We start from the raw sequence: 21,283 nt of genomic DNA, 5'->3' as shown, positions 1-21,283 counted from the left end.
TTGCCCAGGTAATTCCTTGGGTGCAGTTGCTCTCAGGTTCCAACTTCTTTTAGACTTGTATGGCCCAGTGGGTAACGCCCTTGCTTTCCACCTGAGAGACCTGGGTTCGATCCCGACGTGAGTCAGAAATTTATTTCTGTTCCACACGTGATTGTGTGTTGATGATTTCTATCTTATTCACTCAGAAGGGATAATTCGAATGAAATGTTGTCTATTGGGTCATTGCTGAGTCGGGAAGTTGGGAAAACTCGCTGGTATGCAAGCAGTTAGCTTGCCCAGGTAATTCCTTGGTGCAGTTGCTCTCAGGTTCCAACTTCTTTTAGACTTGTATGGCCCAGTGGGTAACGCCCTTGCTTTCCACCTGAGAGACCTGGGTTCGATCCCGACGTGAGTCAGAAATTTATTTCTGTTCCACACGTGATTGTGTGTTGATGATTTCTATCTTATTCACTCAGAAGGGATAATTCGAATGAAATGTTGTCTATTGGGTCATTGCTGAGTCGGGAAGTTGGGGAAAACTCGCTGGTATGCAAGCAGTTAGCTTGCCCAGGTAATTCCTTGGGTGCAGTTGCTCTCAGGTTCCAACTTCTTTTAGACTTGTATGGCCCAGTGGGTAACGCCCCTTGCTTTCCACCTGAGAGACCTGGGTTCGATCCCGACGTGAGTCAGAAATTTATTTCTGTTCCACACGTGATTGTGTGTTGATGATTTCTATCTTATTCACTCCAGAAGGGATAATTCGAATGAAATGTTGTCTATTGGGTCATTGCTGAGTCGGGAAGTTGGGGAAAACTCGCTGGTATGCAAGCAGTTAGCTTGCCCAGGTAATTCCTTGGGTGCAGTTGCTCTCAGGTTCCAACTTCTTTTAGACTTGTATGGCCCAGTGGGTAACGCCTTGCTTTCCACCTGAGAGACCTGGGTTCGATCGACGTGAGTCAGAAATTTATTTCTGTTCCACACGTGATTGTGTGTTGATGATTTCTATCTTATTCACTCAGAAGGGATAATTCGAATGAAATGTTGTCTATTGGGTCATTGCTGAGTCGGGAAGTTGGGGAAAACTTCGCTGGTATGCAAGCAGTTAGCTTGCCCAGGTAATTCCTTGGGTGCAGTTGCTCTCAGGTTCCAACTTCTTTTTAGACTTGTATGGCCCAGTGGGTAACGCCCTTGCTTTCCACCTGAGAGACCTGGGTTCGATCCCGACGTGAGTCAGAAATTTATTTCTGTTCCACACGTGATTGTGTGTTGATGATTTCTATCTTATTCACTCAGAAGGGATAATTCGAATGATATGTTGTCTATTGGGTCATTGCTGAGTCGGGAAGTTGGGGAAAACTCGCTGGTATGCAAGCAGTTAGCTTGCCCAGGTAATTCCTTGGGTGCAGTTGCTCTCAGGTTCCAACTTCTTTTAGACTTGTATGGCCCAGTGGTAACGCCCTTGCTTTCCACCTGAGAGACCTGGGTTCGATCCCGACGTGAGTCAGAAATTTATTTCTGTTCCACACGTGATTGTGTGTTGATGATTTCTATCTTATTCACTCCAGAAGGGATAATTCGAATGAAATGTTGTCTATTGGGTCATTGCTGAGTCGGGAAGTTGGGAAAACTCGCTGGTATGCAAGCAGTTAGCTTGCCCAGGTAATTCCTTGGGTGCAGTTGCTCTCAGGTTCCAACTTCTTTTAGACTTGTATGGCCCAGTGGGTAACGCCCTTGCTTTCCACCTGAGAGACCTGGGTTCGATCCCGACGTGAGTCAGAAATTTATTTCTGTTCCACACGTGATTGTGTGTTGATGATTTCTATCTTATTCACTCAGAAGGGATAATTCGAATGAAATGTTGTCTATTGGGTCATTGCTGAGTCGGGAAGTTGGGGAAAATTGCTGGTATGCAAGCAGTTAGCTTGCCCAGGTAATTCCTTGGGTGCAGTTGCTCTCAGGTTCCAACTTCTTTTAGACTTGTATGGCCCAGTGGGTAACGCCCCTTGCTTTCCACCTGAGAGACCTGGGTTCGATCCCGACGTGAGTCAGAAATTTATTTCTGTTCCACACGTGATTGTGTGTTGATGATTTCTATATATATATATATATATATATATATATATATATATATATATATATATATGACTATTTATCACATCACCGTGATTCATATACAATCAGAAAGCTACAAACGTCCTTTAATATCCAATTCACTCTACCTCGAAATAATATATTTTCATATATATGTTACCGAAGGGGGATTTTTAAGTTGATAATAAGTCCACCGTCCCGTGGATCGAACCAGCGACGGACGAGGAATCAGGACTACAGTGACGCGCTAACGAAATCGGCCGATTTCGTTGGCGCGTCACGTAGTCCTGATTCCTCGTCCGTCGCTGGTCGATCCCACGTGACGGTGTGACTTATTATCAACTTAAAATTCCTTCGGTAACATATATGAAAATATATATTTCCGAGGTAGATTTGAATTGATATTAAAGGACGTTTGTAGTTTTCTGATATATATATATATATATATATATATATATATATATATATATATATATATATATATATATATATATATATATATATATATTATACATATATATATATATATATATATATATATATATATATATATATATATATATATATATATATATATATATATATATATATATATATTTATTTATTTATTAGTGTGTGTGGTTAACTTCACCTTCTGCTCATTAGCCATTGGATAGATGACCGCCTCACTAGCAAGAAACTTGGGATCAATCCCACAAGAAGGAGACGTTTTTGGGTCACGGTTTCCTAAAGAAAAATACATTGTGCCCCTCTTGACTCAAACAGTGAATAACGTACCTGGTGGTTGGCCGAGTGTGGTAAGGGCATCCTATCATTTTTCCAGGGAAGAAAGAATCTCCATAAATTTGACTCTGTCCTTTGATACAGAAGAAAAAGAATTGTGACAATACATAGAATACGAAAGAAAAGAATTTTGTTATAAGAATTCGTAAAAGCCTTAACTGAAATTGTGAATGAAACTTGCGTCACTGCATGGCAATAAGAATTCGAAAGTCAGAAATGTTGAGTTATTGCACAAGTAAATTCTGGAAGAAATACAAAATTACTAATATACATATTAGCCTTCCATGAATATTAAAATTTGTTGCAGGAGAATGACTGAATTAAAGTAAAGCGTAATAGCTACACACACACACACACACACACACACACACACACACACACACACACACACACATATATATATATATATATATATATATATATATATATATATATATATATATATATATATATATATATATATATATGAGTATATATGTGTGTGTGTGTGTGTGTGTGTTTGTACAAGAACGATAATCTTATGATAAACCAGCTCCATATGCATATTATTCATATAAATTCACGAATATGGATAAATTAAAAGTTATAAATTCTCGGAGCTACATCAATGCTCCCGTTGACAACACTCAACGACATTCTGAGGTTCCAATAACGGACTGAAAACTGAACGCCAAAGAACCGTTCATGTCGGCCCTACAACTTTCGTACCCCACTGGTACTGAGGAATTTGTATAACCATTGGAAAGGTAAAGAGAGAGAGAGAGAGAGAGAGAGAGAGAGAGAGAGAGAGAGAGAGAGAGAGAGAGAGAGAGAGACTTTGCCTTATATCGCGGTTATACTGCCATTACCATAAATTATATACGTAAAGAAATGCATCGATGAACTTCATTCAACTCTATTTGAGTGACTTCAAAGTTTAAACTTTTCTCCTCTCTCGCTCGCCTTTCCTGAATATTAACGACCTTCTGGCCTAGCCCTTATCAAAAGGCCTGGCAATCTCCCTATCCTCTGTCCTTCCAAGAATTCCGATTTATATGGCCCGTCCATATATGCTTAATTTCCTATTCTTTATGTATTCAAGACCCTTTTGAAATGCTGTACTCATGTATTTTGCATATGACTCCTCCCTAGGGGCGAGTCTCCCTGAGTAAGTTGAGCGACCTGAACTTCATATAATTGTCTGCCTGTTTAGATCAAGCCGGGCTTAAGACAGAACAGCTCTTTTTCCTGGGCAGCCCATAAAGGATCTTCATGCTATCATGTTGGAATATAAGACAATTAGAATATTAATGGAGTACACTTTTTGCAAACAGAGGTAAACGTGTGAGTAACCATATCAGTAAATAAATAGATTGGCCCATCCAGTCACCTACATAATGAGTTACTCAGAATCACACTGAATCAGATATCATTTACATTTGTGTATAAGATGCTGTTCATCTGAACCATTGGCATATACATTTTAATTCTAAAAGAAACAAGTAAAAAATGAGCAGAAGTTTCTTCGGCCCAATCAATTTTTCTGTACAGCGTATGATGCTGTATGAAAACTCTCAGCCACAGCCCATGAAACTCTCAACCGCGGCCCATGAAACATTCGCTCACGGCCCGGTGGAGGCCTGTTCTTGGCACGGTCATGGCTAACTTTAACCTTAAATAAGATAAAAAATTACTGGGGCTAGAGGGCTACAATTTGGTCTGTTAGATGACTGGAGGGTGAATGATCAACATACCAATTTGCAGCCCTCTAGCCTCAGTAGTTTTTAAGATCTGAAAGCGGACAGAAAAAGTGCGGACGGACAGACAAATAGCTATCTCAATAGTTTTCTCTTACAGAAAACTAAAAAGTTGCGCTTGAAAGGTAAAAAATATTAGCTCTTCCGAAATAACAGGAGAAACGAATCTTGAACTTTCAAAAATTTGAGGAAACCTAATTTGTTCTGAGATCAAGGAAAAATGAATGGCAGCCAAATTACTGTAAATTTTAGATTCAACAATTTGTAACTTTAAGAAAACCAGCCAATCTTGAAATAACCTAAAACTTTCCCCAATCAATTATATCTTTACAATCTTTTTTTGCAATTTCAACAAGATGAAACAATCCTCCTACAATCCTTTGAGCAACAATCTGGTAAATATACAAGAATATTTGCACCCTTCATCAGAGACATTATAGAGAGAGAAGAGAGAGAGAGAGAGAGAGAGAGAGAGAGAAAATATTTCTTCAAAAAAATGTAATTTCAGACACAGTAAATTTAAATGCATAAAGGACTGCGACATGTACTTTTTTTTATCATGAATGGACTCCAGCTGAAATGTCCAACAGTTGACTAGAACATTTTACGGTCTAGATCAACAAAAGCCAATAAACCCGGAAAGAGCCTAAGCTAGATGTCCCAAATAGTGATTTCATGTCCAATGATTATTCCTAAAAGGCAGTCTTGGTATGTCAAAATAATTTCTTCAAACCTTTATTAAAAAGATACACCACTTCAAATAAACTATCTCTAAGAAAAGTATGGTGTAAATTAGAATAAGATGAACTGACCAGTTAAGTGACCAATACAAGAATTGAACAAGTTTCAACCTCAAATACACTAGCTCAGCAACTTGTTGAGATCTACGCAAACAAACAATCACAATACAAGCAAGAGAAGAATACAAAGTCAGCAACTTGTCCAGCGCCCACACAGGAAAGGATCAAAGGAAGTCTGTGAGGCAATCTCTTACAATGAAGCAGGAGTTCAAAGGCGAACAGGGCTCGAATGAGCTCACTGATGTTGGAAGACAGCTACAGGACGTTCAACTGCGAAAGGTCAAATACTGGACTGGCCTACTGTGAATAGTGACGAAGGGAGATCGAAAGACCAGAAAACACAGAAAGTTTGCAGACTATTAAAAACCAGTAGGCTATACTATTTCTAGCGCCACCCCTCAGCTTGGGAACAGGGAATATATTTTATATAACCCACCTGGCAATTCACAGCTTCGGCTCAAATAAGTTGTCGATCAACTGACTCACTAAACTTTATACAATATCAACTCTTTAACAAACCATTTCCATCGAGAACTTACACGCTGAATAATGAATCACCTACAAACGTATTATGAGTGTAATTATTTCCATAAATGAGACCATTCTGGAACTTTGTTGGAACTTTGATGTGGTAGCATCTTTCCTCTCTTAAGGTCAGAAGCAACAACATTGTTCCACGCGCTCAGAACCGAGCAACGGGAAACAACTAAATTAACTATATAAACACTGGCAAACCAGACCGTTTCATAATTTCATATACAAATACTGTTTATGCGAGGCTGACAAACAGGGTACATTGCAAAACAGATCTAAACTCTAATTACTAATATCAGCAAAAATGATACAAAAGTAGAAAAACTTAGGCCAAATTATTAGGATACCAGGGAGTCACTGAAATCCAGACAATTTAAGGAAAAAAAGACTTAAACCCGTGGCTTAATAACATCATCATGCTGGGAGCATAACGATTAATATTTGGTTTTCTGAAGCATTAGATGAGTGTGTTTCCACGTTCTGCTAAATAAAAAATTTGGAAAAAAGATAACACTAAATATATAATACCATTAGTACAGTATTGCCTATGCACCGCAATCCTAGGAGTGGAAACATGGTACAAGATCGGCCAATCCATTAAATTTTGTGAAGTACAAGCTCATATGCCAACGGACTGCAACATTCAATGAATAATAACACACAAAATTCATCTTATTCACAGTACTCATCGGGAGAATGATTACTGTCATGCGGTTATCTGGTTAAAATCACGCAAAAACGAAGAGTGCCTCAATATTTTCATTTTTACAAATCAGTGAATGAAATCTTCGTCCTCTGTCACTTAGCAAAGCAGAAATGTTACTTATAATTGTACTCTTGACCACTTGAAGGTCATTTTCCCCAAATATAAAAAAGAAAATGAAAGTTTATAAAGCATCAAGAGACGGTATAATATTTGTAACTGCATGTCCGAGGCTGTTGTTGTAAATCTGTGTATTACCGTGCATTGCAAAATATGTCACTTTTATGTTATGTGAACAATATTAAGTTATGTTAATCACAAAATTATTTGTACACAATTCTTGAATAAAATGGAATACCTCCTCCAAAATCCGGGCTGAATAAACAATGCACTTGGAAAAAGTTTTTCTAGTGAAATTTTGGAAATATCAACCAACCTATGTTTGACTTTCGCTTTACATCTGAAAAATAATCCCATATTGAAATGTACGGTGATGTGCTTTTCTTAAACATCGGCCAACAATACCTAAATAAAAACATGTAAGCAGAAGGTCTACACGAAGGTATGAAAGCTTTTCATTACCCGTACAGAGTACGATGACCACATTTCCCCAAGGAGCTGAAAATGTAAAAATATGTCGATCGTGGAATACCTTCATTATAAAAGCACAGTATTAAAACAATGAGCCAAAAAATATAATTCTGCCAGAGTGCCGAAAACTTACAGAAACTATTTCAACTAAATGTATAATTAAAAACCTCGTGACCTCTACACTCCTGAACCTAAACACAAAAGGGTTGAGAATCTAATGAATCTCGCTCTGAAGAATTAGAATGATCAACCAAGACTTTTACATGTAAAAGCTGAGGCGTACAGGTTTCAGAGTTATATATTTTCTAACAAGTAAAAAAGATAAAATAGTTAAAAATAAGTAAATTTCATATGATCTCAATTCAAAACAGGGACGAGGCCAGATAAAGGGTCCGTTTGAGTCAATCAAGATTCTAAATCTATGTTTATTGTTGGATAAAAACAACAAACACTAAAAGAAACAAATCCTCTCCTCACGGAATTCATGCAACGATCAACAGTAAGTAATTAGCCCTCTCTAAAGAGCTGTAAGCTGTGCGAAATTTAATTAATAATTAGTCTACAGCAGTCTTGAAAAACAGCAGGTAATTTTATTAAGAGGCGAAGATGGAAGAAAATTCTCTTGACATTTAAAACTCGACGGTTAGAAAAATCTCAGAGAGGAGAGAGAGAGAGAGAGAGAGAAGATCTCAAGAATTAAGAGATTTTTATAAATGGAAACGTTCAAGTCGTTAAGATGAATTGTTTGTGTAAAAAATCCGTGGTAAGACGAACTGATTGGGGTGAAAATGTGGGGATAAGTGGTATTAGGTTAGTATAAGCAAAATGATGGATCAGTGAGTTGGGAAAGTTTTATCATATGGAATGAATACAAGCCGATAGGTTGGTGAGAAAATGTAAAGATATAAAAAGCCCTGAACAGTAGATGGCATACAAGAAGTATTGGGAAGGAAGGGTCTTGATATCCATTAGACAATCCATTATGTACATATAATAAATATATATATATATATATATATATATATATATATATATATATATATATATATATATAGCAATAGAAGGATATATATGTGTGTGTGTGTGAATATATGCTGTGTATATATACATACATATATATCTTTATATATATTAAATAGGTATATATATATATATATATATATATATATATATATATATATATATATATATTTATATATGTATATATATATTTATATATGTGTGTGTGTGTAACCGTTTCATGGACAGGTATTTATCGTTACCTTGTTCGGAGGTACGGACCTTTATGATTGAATACTGGCCGGGCATCTGAAAAACTTTATTACTATCTTAATTTGTTCCAGGCTTCGAAGCGACAAGCGTTTGAAAATGTGAAGAAATCGAGAAGTTAACAAGGCATCGTGGTTAATAAATTTATATATATACATATATATATATATATATATATATATATATATATATATATATATATATATATATATATATATATATATATATATATATATATATATATATATATATATATATCTGGTGCCACCATTCAACCCTTTGGGGGACAGTCCCCATTTCGAATCTCTGTCCCCAAAAATCACTACCTTCGGGGACGTAGTAATGTCCCCTTTTACGGAATATGCCTGTCATGTGGCCGTTTTGCATATGCAAATCATAATAAGCTGCTAATTGTTCAAAGACAAGATCTAAGATATTTCTTCTCGAAACTTCTAAGGCTCTTGCTACAGCATAGCTACAGCAGGTCGTAGACTGTATGAGTTGTGCTCCATTTTCTTTAAACAAATAAAAGAAAATGAAAACGAACGCTCCATTCATACACGTATGAGCTGACTGGTAATCTCCCTTGCACTCGTCCTTTTATGCCTTAGTCCAGCTACTACGTGTTGGTAGTCAATTAGCAGTCAAGCAGCACTCAAAAGAGGACGACATCATGGCATCCAAAAGGAAACGTACTTTCAATAAAGAATTAGAAAGCGAATAACCTTTCATAAATAAAGCAAAAAGTGAAAGTGATGTCCAGTGTATAAAGTGCATGTACTTTCGGTAACAAACGGTGAAAATATGATACTGAACGTCATTTAAAGACTAGTAGGCATAAGCGTCTGATGCCTCCGCCTCTTCAAGGAAGTCAATGACCACATTCCTAATTAGAAGGAAGGATTTGGAGAAAAGAAAAGAATTTGGCATTTTTTTAGAAGGAACTGGGCTTATCATGCAATGCAACACAATCTTTCATTCGCTCTATGGATTGCACTTCCAAGGACTTATTAAAAAGTGTTTTGACAATTCGTTTGCAAGCGCTCATACCAAGACGGGAGGCAATTTTGAACAATGTTTTCTGCCTGACGCCCGAGAATCCTTAAAAGAGGATTTGTCTGAGATAAATTGTGTGACTTTATATTGTGACTGCTCTCATTATGGAAATATTAAATTGTGTCCCTTATTGGTTAGATACTTTTTGCCCTGCCGAGGTGTCAAGGTAAAAATTTTGGAAGTTACAACTCTAGGTGGAGAAACGAGTGAATATTTTCATACTATATAAAAGAAACTCTCAGTTCTAATGAATTGTCTTCTAAACTGTTGGCTTTGTGTGCTGACAACAGAAATCGCAATTTTGGTGGGGCATCAAGGAGAGGCAAAAATAACGTTTTTTACCGGATGCAATAAAATATAGACTGTATGAAAGCTGCATCAGACTGTCAACCTGTAGATGTAGAAGTAATAACAGTGAAGATATTTTAATTTTTCTACATTTATACTGTTGGAGTAGACCAACTGAAAGAAATTTGTGAAAATGTTGATGTACACTATCAAATTTTTTTCAGGATATAGTAAGAAAAGGTGGCTTGCTTTAAGACCAGGCATTGAGAGGATTCTGATGTGTGTTATATCAGACCTTTGAAAACATATTTTTTGTTACAGGACAGATGTCCCAGCATATCTTGAACAGTTCTTTGAGGATCCATTTGCTGAAATGTTGCTTTTTTTGTACACAAAGTACAGTATTACATGATTGCACATTGAGACTGGTAGAGTCCCAAAAAGTTTCTTGATGGAAGTTTCTTGTATTTTAAAGATTTGCAAATGAAGCTGTCAGAAAGAAAAAAATGAGCTATTCACCCCAATTATAATCATTAAGATGCTTCGAAATTTAGAAGGGAAAGGATGACAGTGAACTTTCTGATGAGGCTACGTATGTTAAGGAGTTTTTGACAAATGAAAAGATGCAAAAGTAGAAAAGCAATGATTCGGAAGTGGATAAGAACTGGGTTGAGATTGTCTCTCTCATTCGTAATAAAAATATTCCTTTTTCAAACATTTCAAAGCTTGTTGAGTTTTTCCAGTGTCTCCCTGGGTCCAATGCTCCTGCAGAGAGAGTATTTATTCTCTCTAATGAAAAACTCTTGCACATCAGAGAAAAGTCACTTGTAGGTAACTATACTGAGGTCTGCACTAATAGTGAAATGCAATTTCGACTCGAGTTGCTCTGATGTTTATAATTATCTTAAAACCCAACCCTCACTCATTAGGAAAATAAAACGAGCCAGAAATACACTTAAGCATAAGGGTTAATGTAAAAATTATTTTGTTTTGTTTTACTATCCATAGCATCATGTCTATAGTTTCTCTTTTATGCTATCAAAGCATATATTTTACTATTGAAAGTAACTCTTGCTCTGAACAAATGCTGACTGGATCATATTCTGTCATTTATTCAAATGTTTGTATATGTATATCTAAATATATAATTTTTTGAAAATAAATCTCATATGTCCGGATGAAAAGGTCAACAGCTGCAACTCTCTCTCTCTCTCTCTCTCTCTCTCTCTATCTCTCTCTCTCTCTCTATATATATATATATCTATATATATATATATATATATATATATATATATATATATATATATATATATATATATATATATATATATATATTTAGAATATATATATATATATATATATTTAAAGGACACATATATGCATTTCATAGCTTCAATGCTTTAAGATGTTATCGTGAAAGGTTTGGAGTGAGAGCAAACTGGTCGAGAGATTCGATGTGAAATTGCTTTGAAACAGCAAATAGTTTGATTCCTCAGCTCTTTGCGAGAAGCTCAGCAATATTGAGATCAGGTGATCTCCGAAGCGCTATGTATATTCGTGAGTACGTGCGTTACTTTGATCTAGATTATGCCAAAATCTGCCCTAAAAGTGAGTTTGATCGTTCATTAACGTGATAGAACTGCAGTTATCCAGTCATAACTTTTGAAGTGGTTCCAGGCTTTGAAAATCGGCAGATAAGGTAGAGTCTCAAATCTCTGTTTTTATTGGAGAAAATTGAACTTGTGATTTTTACCATGACTTTCTAATCATTATGAACTTATGAACTGGTGTGGGAAATTTAATATGAATATTCATACCTCTTTTATATTATTATTTTGTTATGTTACGTTTGCCATATCTTGGCTATGCATTTTACATTTTCCATTATTGTGTTTTGTATTTCATGTATTTTTGGGAGTTTTCTATCATATTTAATTCTTTCGACAGATGTCTGTGGACTTGTGGGAATAACATGTGGACTTGTGGGAATAACATGTGGACTTGTGGGAATAACATGGTGGACTTGTGGAAATAGCTGGGTTGTTTGAAAAGAGGACAGATGCAAGTCATTTGCAATGTCAGTCTCTTCATGTGGTAGACTTTTTTTGTTTTTGACATGATGTTTAGTTCTTGATTTGGGAGTATGTGAGATTTTGTGTATTTTCAGGCTATTAGCCATAATGAGACTTCTTTAATCAGAAGTGTTTTGCAATTTAGAGTTTAGTTATCTGACTCGATAATTCATTTATTATGCATTTTAATCTTTGCTTTGTTTTATTCATTTCTTGTTGGGTTATTTGAATAATAAACCTATTTTTGTAGGAAAAGATTGTGTTTCTTTAAATAGTCCATTTAATTGATTTTGTGAGAATGAATGAGGTCAGGGAGAGATGAGAGAGAAGAGAGAGGAACAGAGAGAGAGAGAGAGAGAGAGAGAGAGAGAGAGAGAGAGAGAGAGAGAGAGAGAGGGAAAGTGCAAGTGAGATCAGGGTCGAACCTTTTACGTTTTTCATCCTGAAATTAGATCGTTAGATCACGCTACGTACACTTCCAAAAAAAAAGTGTTGATCTGTTCCTGTAACAGATGATAATGGTGGCAGCGGTGTGCGAATGTTAATGGTGGCAGTCGGTGATTTTAAAAGTTAAATGGTCTCAATTAGGGTAGCGAAAGAGGGAGATTATTAATAGGCTAATTGCCAACAGGGATGCCCGAGGACTCTCAATTTGCGCTGGAGAAGTGGCGACCAGTCAGTCTTGAATGACTGCGATAAGAGTGTCAAATTACGTGTGTAATACGGGGAATCTTTTTTTCCGTCTCTATTCGAGTATTGGGAGTGGGGTGTTGTGAAATAGATCTGGGTGATCTCTAGAGCAATTTTGGGGTTAACAAAATACCCAAATATGTGTGAATAGTGGCGATTGGGAGTTAATTAAGTTAAATGGTGATTCAATTTATTAAAACAATGATGGGAAGTCAACACCTTCCATTTTCTTTCGAGTTGGTGACGTCACAAGTTGCACAGAGATCCGTTTTCTGTTTCAAAATTGGTAAGTACCCCATTCTCGTAAGTTGCGCAGAGAACTCTGTTTTCTGTTTCTTCTTTTAGAGGCGTAAGTTTTTGTTCTTCTTTTAGAGTGTTCTTTTGCTTTTCCCTAGTTTTATGTTGTTACGCTCAGGGCGTGATTACTCACAAAATGCAGAACGATGCAGCAAGCACATCCCAATCAATTGTGGTACATAGGGTGACGAAATGTCAATGCGGGAATTACTAATTTTAAAGGGTTAGTTGATGGGAAGCCAACCCAAAATATAGAAACGTTCATTGAATCAGTGAACAATTATCTGAATTCCAAGAAAATTACGAATGGCGCTGAAGCTTTAACAGAGGCTAAATCATTTTTAGATTTGGATAAAGGAGATATTGGAAAACGGGCACGCAGTTTCGGGTTCAGAAGGTGTAAAACTTGGAATGAACTGCAGAAATTTCTACGAGCTACTTATGGTGGAGTTCAACGTGAGTGTGCAGTTCGGAATTTGCGAGCGTTTCTCAAAATAAAGAAGGTCAAAGATTCACTGGTCACATACAGTGCAAATTCATTTGATGCAGTAGTTGAGTTAAAGAAATCTATAACAGGCTCTCCATGGGTAACTGGAAATAATATCTCCTCAGATAATTTTGAAAGATTGTTACACTTTGCTTGCCTGTTAACGTCGGTCCCAGATGTAACTGTAGATAGTTTTGACAAAAGAATTGATCTGGATACAGACGAATCCTTTTTGTTTGCACAGATTAATAAAAATCTATCAAAATGCCGGACACTGGACAGTAGTTTTGTACAGGGAGGTGCAAAGATGTCTGCTGCGGTTTGAAACCACAGAATAATGCTAGTCCTTGCATTCGGGAAATGATGCAACAGCGAAGACATGTGCACGAGTAGAATCGAAGAAAATTCCAGAGAGATCAGTCACAACGATACGTTGTTTTAATTGTGATAAAATAGGACATAGTAAATCAAATTGCAGAGTGAGATATTGTTCAGCTTGCAAATCTTCAGATCATGGATGGAAATTTTTGCCCAGCCACAAAGAATAGAGATTATTCAGGGAAGTCACGGGGAGGTTTTTCTAGATATGACAGAAGAATTCCACATGATGCAAGTTATAGATACACAAAGGAACAGCAGAATTTTCACAAGATAAGTTCGAAGACGGACACAGGATAATGACTAATCAGGTCTTAGAGTCACTAGAACCTAGGCCGATTGTACGTGGATTTTCTAATGGCAGTGAAATTTCTATTTTCATTGATTCTGGTAGCTCAGTTAACTTAGTAAATGCTGACCTTTTTCACTCGAAGTTTCCAGAGTGCAAATTAGTCCCTACTAGTGAGACAGTGTGTGATGTACAAGCGAGAAACTGAATATTTTAGGTTCGTTATTTCTTACACTTTGTATCGGTGGAAAGACAATAGTAGAATCATTTTTGGTCATAGAAGGATTAGCCTTAGGTGAAATGGTTTTGCTAGGACACCCTTCTTGCATGCGACATAACATCAACATTCTTACGGGAGTTCAGGGGATTACAATAGGTGAGCCAGGTTTTTTGTTCCATATATACACAGGAAAAAACTTGTGAGAAACCTAAGACACAGTCTGAGACATGTGTAACACAGTCATTAGAGAGTGAAGATATTCCGCAAAGATCTTTCAAAGGATTTTTTGTTGGAAGATATTGAATTGCAACCGTGAGTTCCTACATTGGTTAAAGTGTCGATGAAAGAGAAAAAGTTTCCTTCTCAAGTATGCGTTGTTGAGGGAACCGAGAAATTCAAAGACGTTGTGAGTATGGTGTCAGTAAATGAAGTTTCAGTCGCAGGTGTAACTGCAGTAGAATTAGTTAGCTATCAAGACTCAGTGAAAAAATATCACAAGGGTACTTATGTAATTGATTTTGAAGAGTTTAATGAAGAACATAAATTAGTGAGTTTTTGTGGAGACGGGAATATGTTTCCTAACGAGGAGCAACAGTTCCGAAGTCAGGTTCTGCATGAACACTTGGCTAAAAGTTGATTATCCTGAATATTCAGATAAAGTAGAGAAAGTGTTGAAAGAATATCTAGATATTATTGCTTTGAAGGGAGATAAATTAGGGTTACAGATGTTTTAGAACATTCAATCCGCCTAGAAAAGGGTACAAATCCCATATATATTCCAGCATATCGAATTCCTTTTAAGATCAGAGAAGAAGTAGAAAAAGAAGTTCAGAGATGGGAGTCGGAAGGCATTATTAGACCAGTCCTCTTCTCCGTTTAATTTTCCTTTATTGCAGTTCCTAAGAAAGATGGTAGTATCAGAGTTTGTGTAGATTTTCGTAAATTGAATGAAAAAACATGCCCAGATAGATATCCTGTAGCTTGTTTGCCTGATTTGTTTGTTGAGATCGGTGGCAAGAATATATATTCATCTATAGATCTTATGCAAGGGTTTTACAGGTTCCCCTTTGTGAGAGTAGCCGTAAATATACAGCATTTTCGGTACCAAAGGGACATTACGAGTTTAATAGGATGCCTTTTGGATTACAAGGGTCCCCAATAACATTTACTAGACTGATTAACACAGTACTTCATGGCTTGTTAGGAAAGTCGGTGTTTGTGTACATGGATGACATTCTCATATGCACAGATACAATTGAAGAACATCTAAAGGTGTTAAAAGAAGTCCTCAAGCGATTACGGTTCGCTGGATTAAAGGTCAAATTGGCCAAATGTGAGTTTCTGAAGAGAAAAATTGTCTATTTAGGTCATTTTATCTCTAAAGAGGGAGTCAGAGTGAATGATGACAAAGTCAAAGCCATTGTGAGTTTTCCAGTTCCCAAAACCAGGAAACAGATTCGTTCGTTCCTAGGTATGTCGGGTTTCTTTCGCCGTTTTGTGCGGAATTTTTCTACAATAGCGTCTCCATTGACAGATTTGTTACAAGAAGACGTTAAGTTTGTTTGGGGTGATAGTCAGCAACTAGCTTTTGAGAAGCTTAAGAACGCTTTGGTGAACCCACCTGTTTTGAAGTTTCCAGATTTTAGTCAACCGTTCACCTTAGTGACTGACGCGAGTCAGGAAGGTATAGGTGCGTGTTTGATGCAGAAATTTGATGGGAAATTACACCCAATTGCTTTTTATAGCAGAAAGTTCAAAACGCGTGGTAGTAGTAAAGGCTGATGTCAGTTGTGGACAAGGAGGCTTTCGCAGTCGTCTCTAGCCTTGTTCATTTTAAGATGTTGTTGTTGGGAAATAAAGTTGAGATTTTTACAGATCATCAACCGTTGTTAGAGCTTTTAATAAGCCAAATTTGTCGCCCAAGAGAGCACTGTTGGTTCCTAACATTGAGAGATTTTGATGCAAACCTCAAATACATTGAAGGTAAGCATAATGTAGTTGCAGATGCATTGAGCAGATATTTTCCGGTCGAGGATGAGGAAATACACACCGAATCCTGTGTGGAAAGAAGAGAGTAAATATTTGGTGTCTAATAATCTCTGATATTAGTAGTTCTGAGATATCGCATGTAGAGGACATACACGTTTCTACAGTGCATACTTCGGGGAGAAATAGTGAGTCGGCAGTCTCGGGAGAGATTGTTATTCGTGATAGTGAGAGTAACGCAGTGTGTTATATTACGGGTGAAAATGTCACTTGGGACATAGGCTTGCTCGAACAAAAGCAAGATGAAGATAAATTGTTGTCAGATGCTAAGGCATTTCTTAGGGAGTTTCACTGAAGAAAGGGTATAAGTTGCCTTTTTCTGGTCTAGAGTTGGAGAATAATTTATTGGTGAGGAAAGTTAAGTATAAGTTGAAGAAGTACTCGAAGCAATGGGTGAGATTACACAAATCATCGTGCCAGAGAGTCTAGTACCACAAGTTCTAGACATTGTACATTGTAAATTTGGTTCTCCTCATTTAGGTGTGGACAAGACGTATGAAAACGTCAGGTCAAAGTTCTTTTGGAAAAATATGTTTTCTGCAGTAGAAGCCTTTGTGAAGAAGTGCGCTATTTGCAATGCGAATAAGCCAGCGACGACAGTGTCGTGTCGTTTGGGTTCATATCCCATACCACATAGGCCGTTTCAGAGAGTGCATATGGATATTCTGGGTAACTTCTCAGAGTCCGCTTATGGTTATAGACATTTATTAGTAGTTGTTGATGAGTTGACTCGCTTTGTTGAGATTTTCCCACTGAAGTACAAATCAGCTGAGGAAGTTGCTATAGCGTTCTTTAAGGGGATAATTTGTAGATATGGTGTTCCTGAATGTCTGATCACAGACAATGGTAGGGAGTTTATTAATAAGACTTTAGGGTCTTGCTAATTTGTTGGGGATAAAGAAAGTATCTATAATTTAGACCCAAATGGGTTGTGTGAGAGGGCGAATCGGAAAGTGTGACATGACGGTGTGAGGTTCCGATACACATTGGGACAGATCTTTTGATGAAGTGCGATTTATCAATACTATGATGAATGACACAATTAAGATATCTCCAGCAGAAGCTTTGTATGGATACAAGTTGAAAGGACCTTTTGATTTTTTTCAGGGTGATGGGGGATTGATAAATACTTATCAGTAAAGAACTTGAACTTAGTTCCGTGCAATGGTAGAGAAAAGTAACGCGAAATCGAGGGGAGTAGCTTTTTTTGATAGAGTGTTTGTTAAAGTGAATGTTCGGAATGATCTGAATTATAAATTAAGTATTTGGACCTTTTGAGATTTTTTGTAGTTAAAGATGTAAACACTTTGACGAAAAATTTCGAAGTTAAAGAAAGTTGGGAGTAATGGAACATTTGTATATAGTTATGTAATGGAACGTTTGTATATAGTTGTGGGTTGTTATAGATGATATTTTTTTTTTTTTGCAATTGTTCATTTTAGATGTTGACGTTCATCATTTGTTTTCTATTTTGTTGAGAATTGTTAGTGTGTCAGTGTGTTGAGTTTATCATCTGAAATATGTGTGTTGTTTAGGTTTATTTTTTTGGGGAGGTACTTAGTAATTGGACCGAACAAGTTGATCATTTTTTCGGGTTGGGAGATCGATTTGATATGAGACGTTTTTTTACCTTTTTTTTTAAAGGGAGCTGTATTGTGAGTTTGTAATTGTTATGATTCATGGGAGCGATTGCCATTACGTCAATTGCTATTTTTTTTTCTGAAAATATTTGGAGTAGAACTTTTAGAAAGGTTTTTATGAGTGAGTTTGTTTGATAGAAGTTGAGTTCCGTAGGGTTGTTGTGCTTAATAGTGAGTTGACTGTGGATTATTCTGAGATACACACTTGGAATTAGTTCACATTGTGAGTGTTTGACTTTTGCATTAGTAGTTTTGTTTGGTTCAGTAACATGAAACCTTTTTTGTTATTAGACCTTTTCGAGTGCCTTTTGGAGACTCAGTAGTGACATGGGATGGATTAGAGACCATGTTCATTTTGGGAGATCAATATCAAGGTTCGGGAGTTGATTATAAGACAAGTTGTACTTTAGTTAGAGAGAAGTATGTGTGTGACAGTAGTATTTTCCAGTTGCGAGTTGTGTCTGTGGGTGGTTGTGAATTATCATTAGTTCATGGACAGACTCCGACAGAATGTGACTTTAGACAGTTCCTGCGAGATTACCACATTGAGTCCACCAGCACCCTTACTGCCGTGTTTTGCAAGGAGTGTGCAGTTACAATGATGTGCCAGAGCAACAAGTCGACATCATTTGTTCTTCGAGGATCCAAGCTGTTTGATCATCCTGCAGAATCCTGTCTACGGAATTTCTCGTTACTTAGCCGTGCTGTATTCAACAGTTCGAGAAGATAATTATGCGTCATACGCATAACGAGCATTTGGTAGTGGCGGTACCTACAACCAAGGTGCCAATGACGGTTCCACCGTTGGAAGACATTGACGATTCCGTGATGTTCCAGTATCAGGAATATATTATGCCGACAATTTTAATTGTCTTAATAGCTATTTTACTGATAATTCTTGTTGTGTGGGAGTAGTAAAGCTTATTCGTGTTTGTAAGATTACATGTAAAGGCTCTAAGAACACAACCCCAGTGACTTTGGAAGTGCGTCATGAGAGCAGTCCTTAAAGCTGCAGTGCAGTAGACATTGCTGATTGAGCATAGCTCTATTCTGTTATGTTTTATACATATGTTTTTTTTGTTTTAGTTTGCCGTTAAGGAGAGCGAGACGCTCTTATGTGGTGTTGAGCTCTATTTCAGAAAATATGGCTCAATTTAAAGGACACATATATGCATTTCATAGCTTCAATGCTTTAAGATGTGATGAAAGAATTTTTGGAGTCAGATGGAACTAGGTCGAGAGATTCGAGATTGCTGAAAAAATAGTTTGATTCTCAGCAAATAGTTTGAAGCTCAGCAATATTGGAGGTCAGGTGATCTCCAAGTGTTATGTATATTCGTGAGTACGTGCGTTACTTTGATCTAGATTATGCCAAAATCTGCCCTAAAAGTGAGTTTGATCGTTCATTAACGTGATAGAACTGCAGTTGTCCAGTCATAACTTTTGAAGTGGATCCAGGCTTTGAAAATCGGCAGATAAGGTAGAGTTTCAAATCTCTGTTTTTATGGGAGGAAATTGAACTTGTGATTTTTACCATGATTTTCTAATCATTATGAACTTTTGAACTGGTGTGGGAGATTTAATATGAATATTCATACCTCTTTTATATTATTATTTTGTTATGTTACGTTTGCCATATCTTGGCTATGCATTTTACATTTTCCATTATTGTGTTTTGTATTTCATATATTTTTGGGAGTTATCTATCATGTTTAATTGTTGGGAATAACATGTGGATGTTGTGGAATAACATGATTGGAATAACATGTGGACTTTGGGCTGGGTGGTTTGATAGTGAGGACTGTCATTTGCAATGTCAGTCTCTTTATGTGGTAGACTTTTTTGACATGACGTTTAGTTATTGATTTGGGAGTATGTGAGAGCATGTATTTTCAGGCTATTAGCCATAATGAGACTTCTTTAATCAGAAGTGTTTTTAAGTTTAGAGTTTAGTTATCTGACTCGATAATTCATTTATTATGCATTTTAATCTTTGCTTTGTTTTATTCATTTCTTGTTGGGTTATTTGAATAATAAACCTATTTTTGTAGGAAAGATTGTGTTTCTTTAAATGGTCCATTTAATTGCTTTAAGAATGAGTGAAGGTAAGGTGGGTGAATTTTACCTAAATTAAATAATTAATGGAAAATACTTATGAAGAGAAAAATATTTAGAGAGAAGATATACAATGGAAAAAATGGATGTTTTGTTATCCCTGTTTTAAATGAGAATTGCAATTTAATTTTACATGAAGAAAACCCTTCAAAAAAGTAACAAAACGTGATATTTAAAAAAAACTTTTTATTAATTAGCCAAAAAAAATAATAATCCTATCTTCTTATCCTCTTGCATGTGTAGTCTTGGGTGATGGGAGCAATACCTTGCTGTTATCCTATCCCTTTATCTCCGCCACAAATATATGTATGGGTGACACAGAAAAATATATATTATTTTAGTTGGCAAATAATAATATCTCTATATATAATTTATATTTTCATCATCATCATCATATATAATATATGTGGATACTTATATTTATATTTGTTTTTACATGTAAATATATATATATATATATATATATATATATATATATATATATATATATATATATATATATATATATATATATATATATATATATATATATATATATTTATATATATATATATATATATATATATATATATATATATATATATATATATATATATATATATATATCAGGCTATAGTATATATATATATATATATATATATTTATATAACACTCACCAGCTACATGCAGTCACCACAAACAGGATACAGGTGGTGAGGGCACTTCTTCCTTGGTGCACCTGTTGCATCTGTGCCGTGTCTTTTTATCCTCATAAGTACTTGGTCTTGCTGTCATTGATTAGGACCAGCTTGATGCCATACTCAAACCGGCTTATTAGGTATATACATCCTAAATGAAAATCGACCTCTAAAATTATCAATAACTGCTCGTCAACTGTGAGAAGTTCTCATGGGGACATGTTGGTAAACAGTTCCTAAGAAGAAGCCCCATACCTCCCTCACGGGTGCAAACTTGTCATCAAGCGAATCCAAGCTCCCGTTATCAAGGTCGACAAATCTCAGACAGCGGATGAGAATTTGAACCGCGCCTCGGACTAGCCACTGATATAAAGAACATCCTACATCCAAGCTCCACATTTCAAGTGGGATGTGCCCATCAGTTTTTTCTCACCACTGATGACTAGGATACCAGGCAGCATGCTCTTATTTCTTTTTCGGTGTGTGCATATGTTGCTGTCAGTCGACTATACCCAAATTTTACATCAATTTTCTGGTTAGTA

This window comes from Macrobrachium rosenbergii, chromosome 27 (genome assembly GCF_040412425.1).
Source record: "Macrobrachium rosenbergii isolate ZJJX-2024 chromosome 27, ASM4041242v1, whole genome shotgun sequence".
In the NCBI taxonomy this organism is placed as follows: domain Eukaryota; kingdom Metazoa; phylum Arthropoda; class Malacostraca; order Decapoda; family Palaemonidae; genus Macrobrachium; species Macrobrachium rosenbergii.
The sequence above is the reverse complement of the archived record's forward strand: the minus strand, read 5'-3'. Positions refer to the sequence as shown.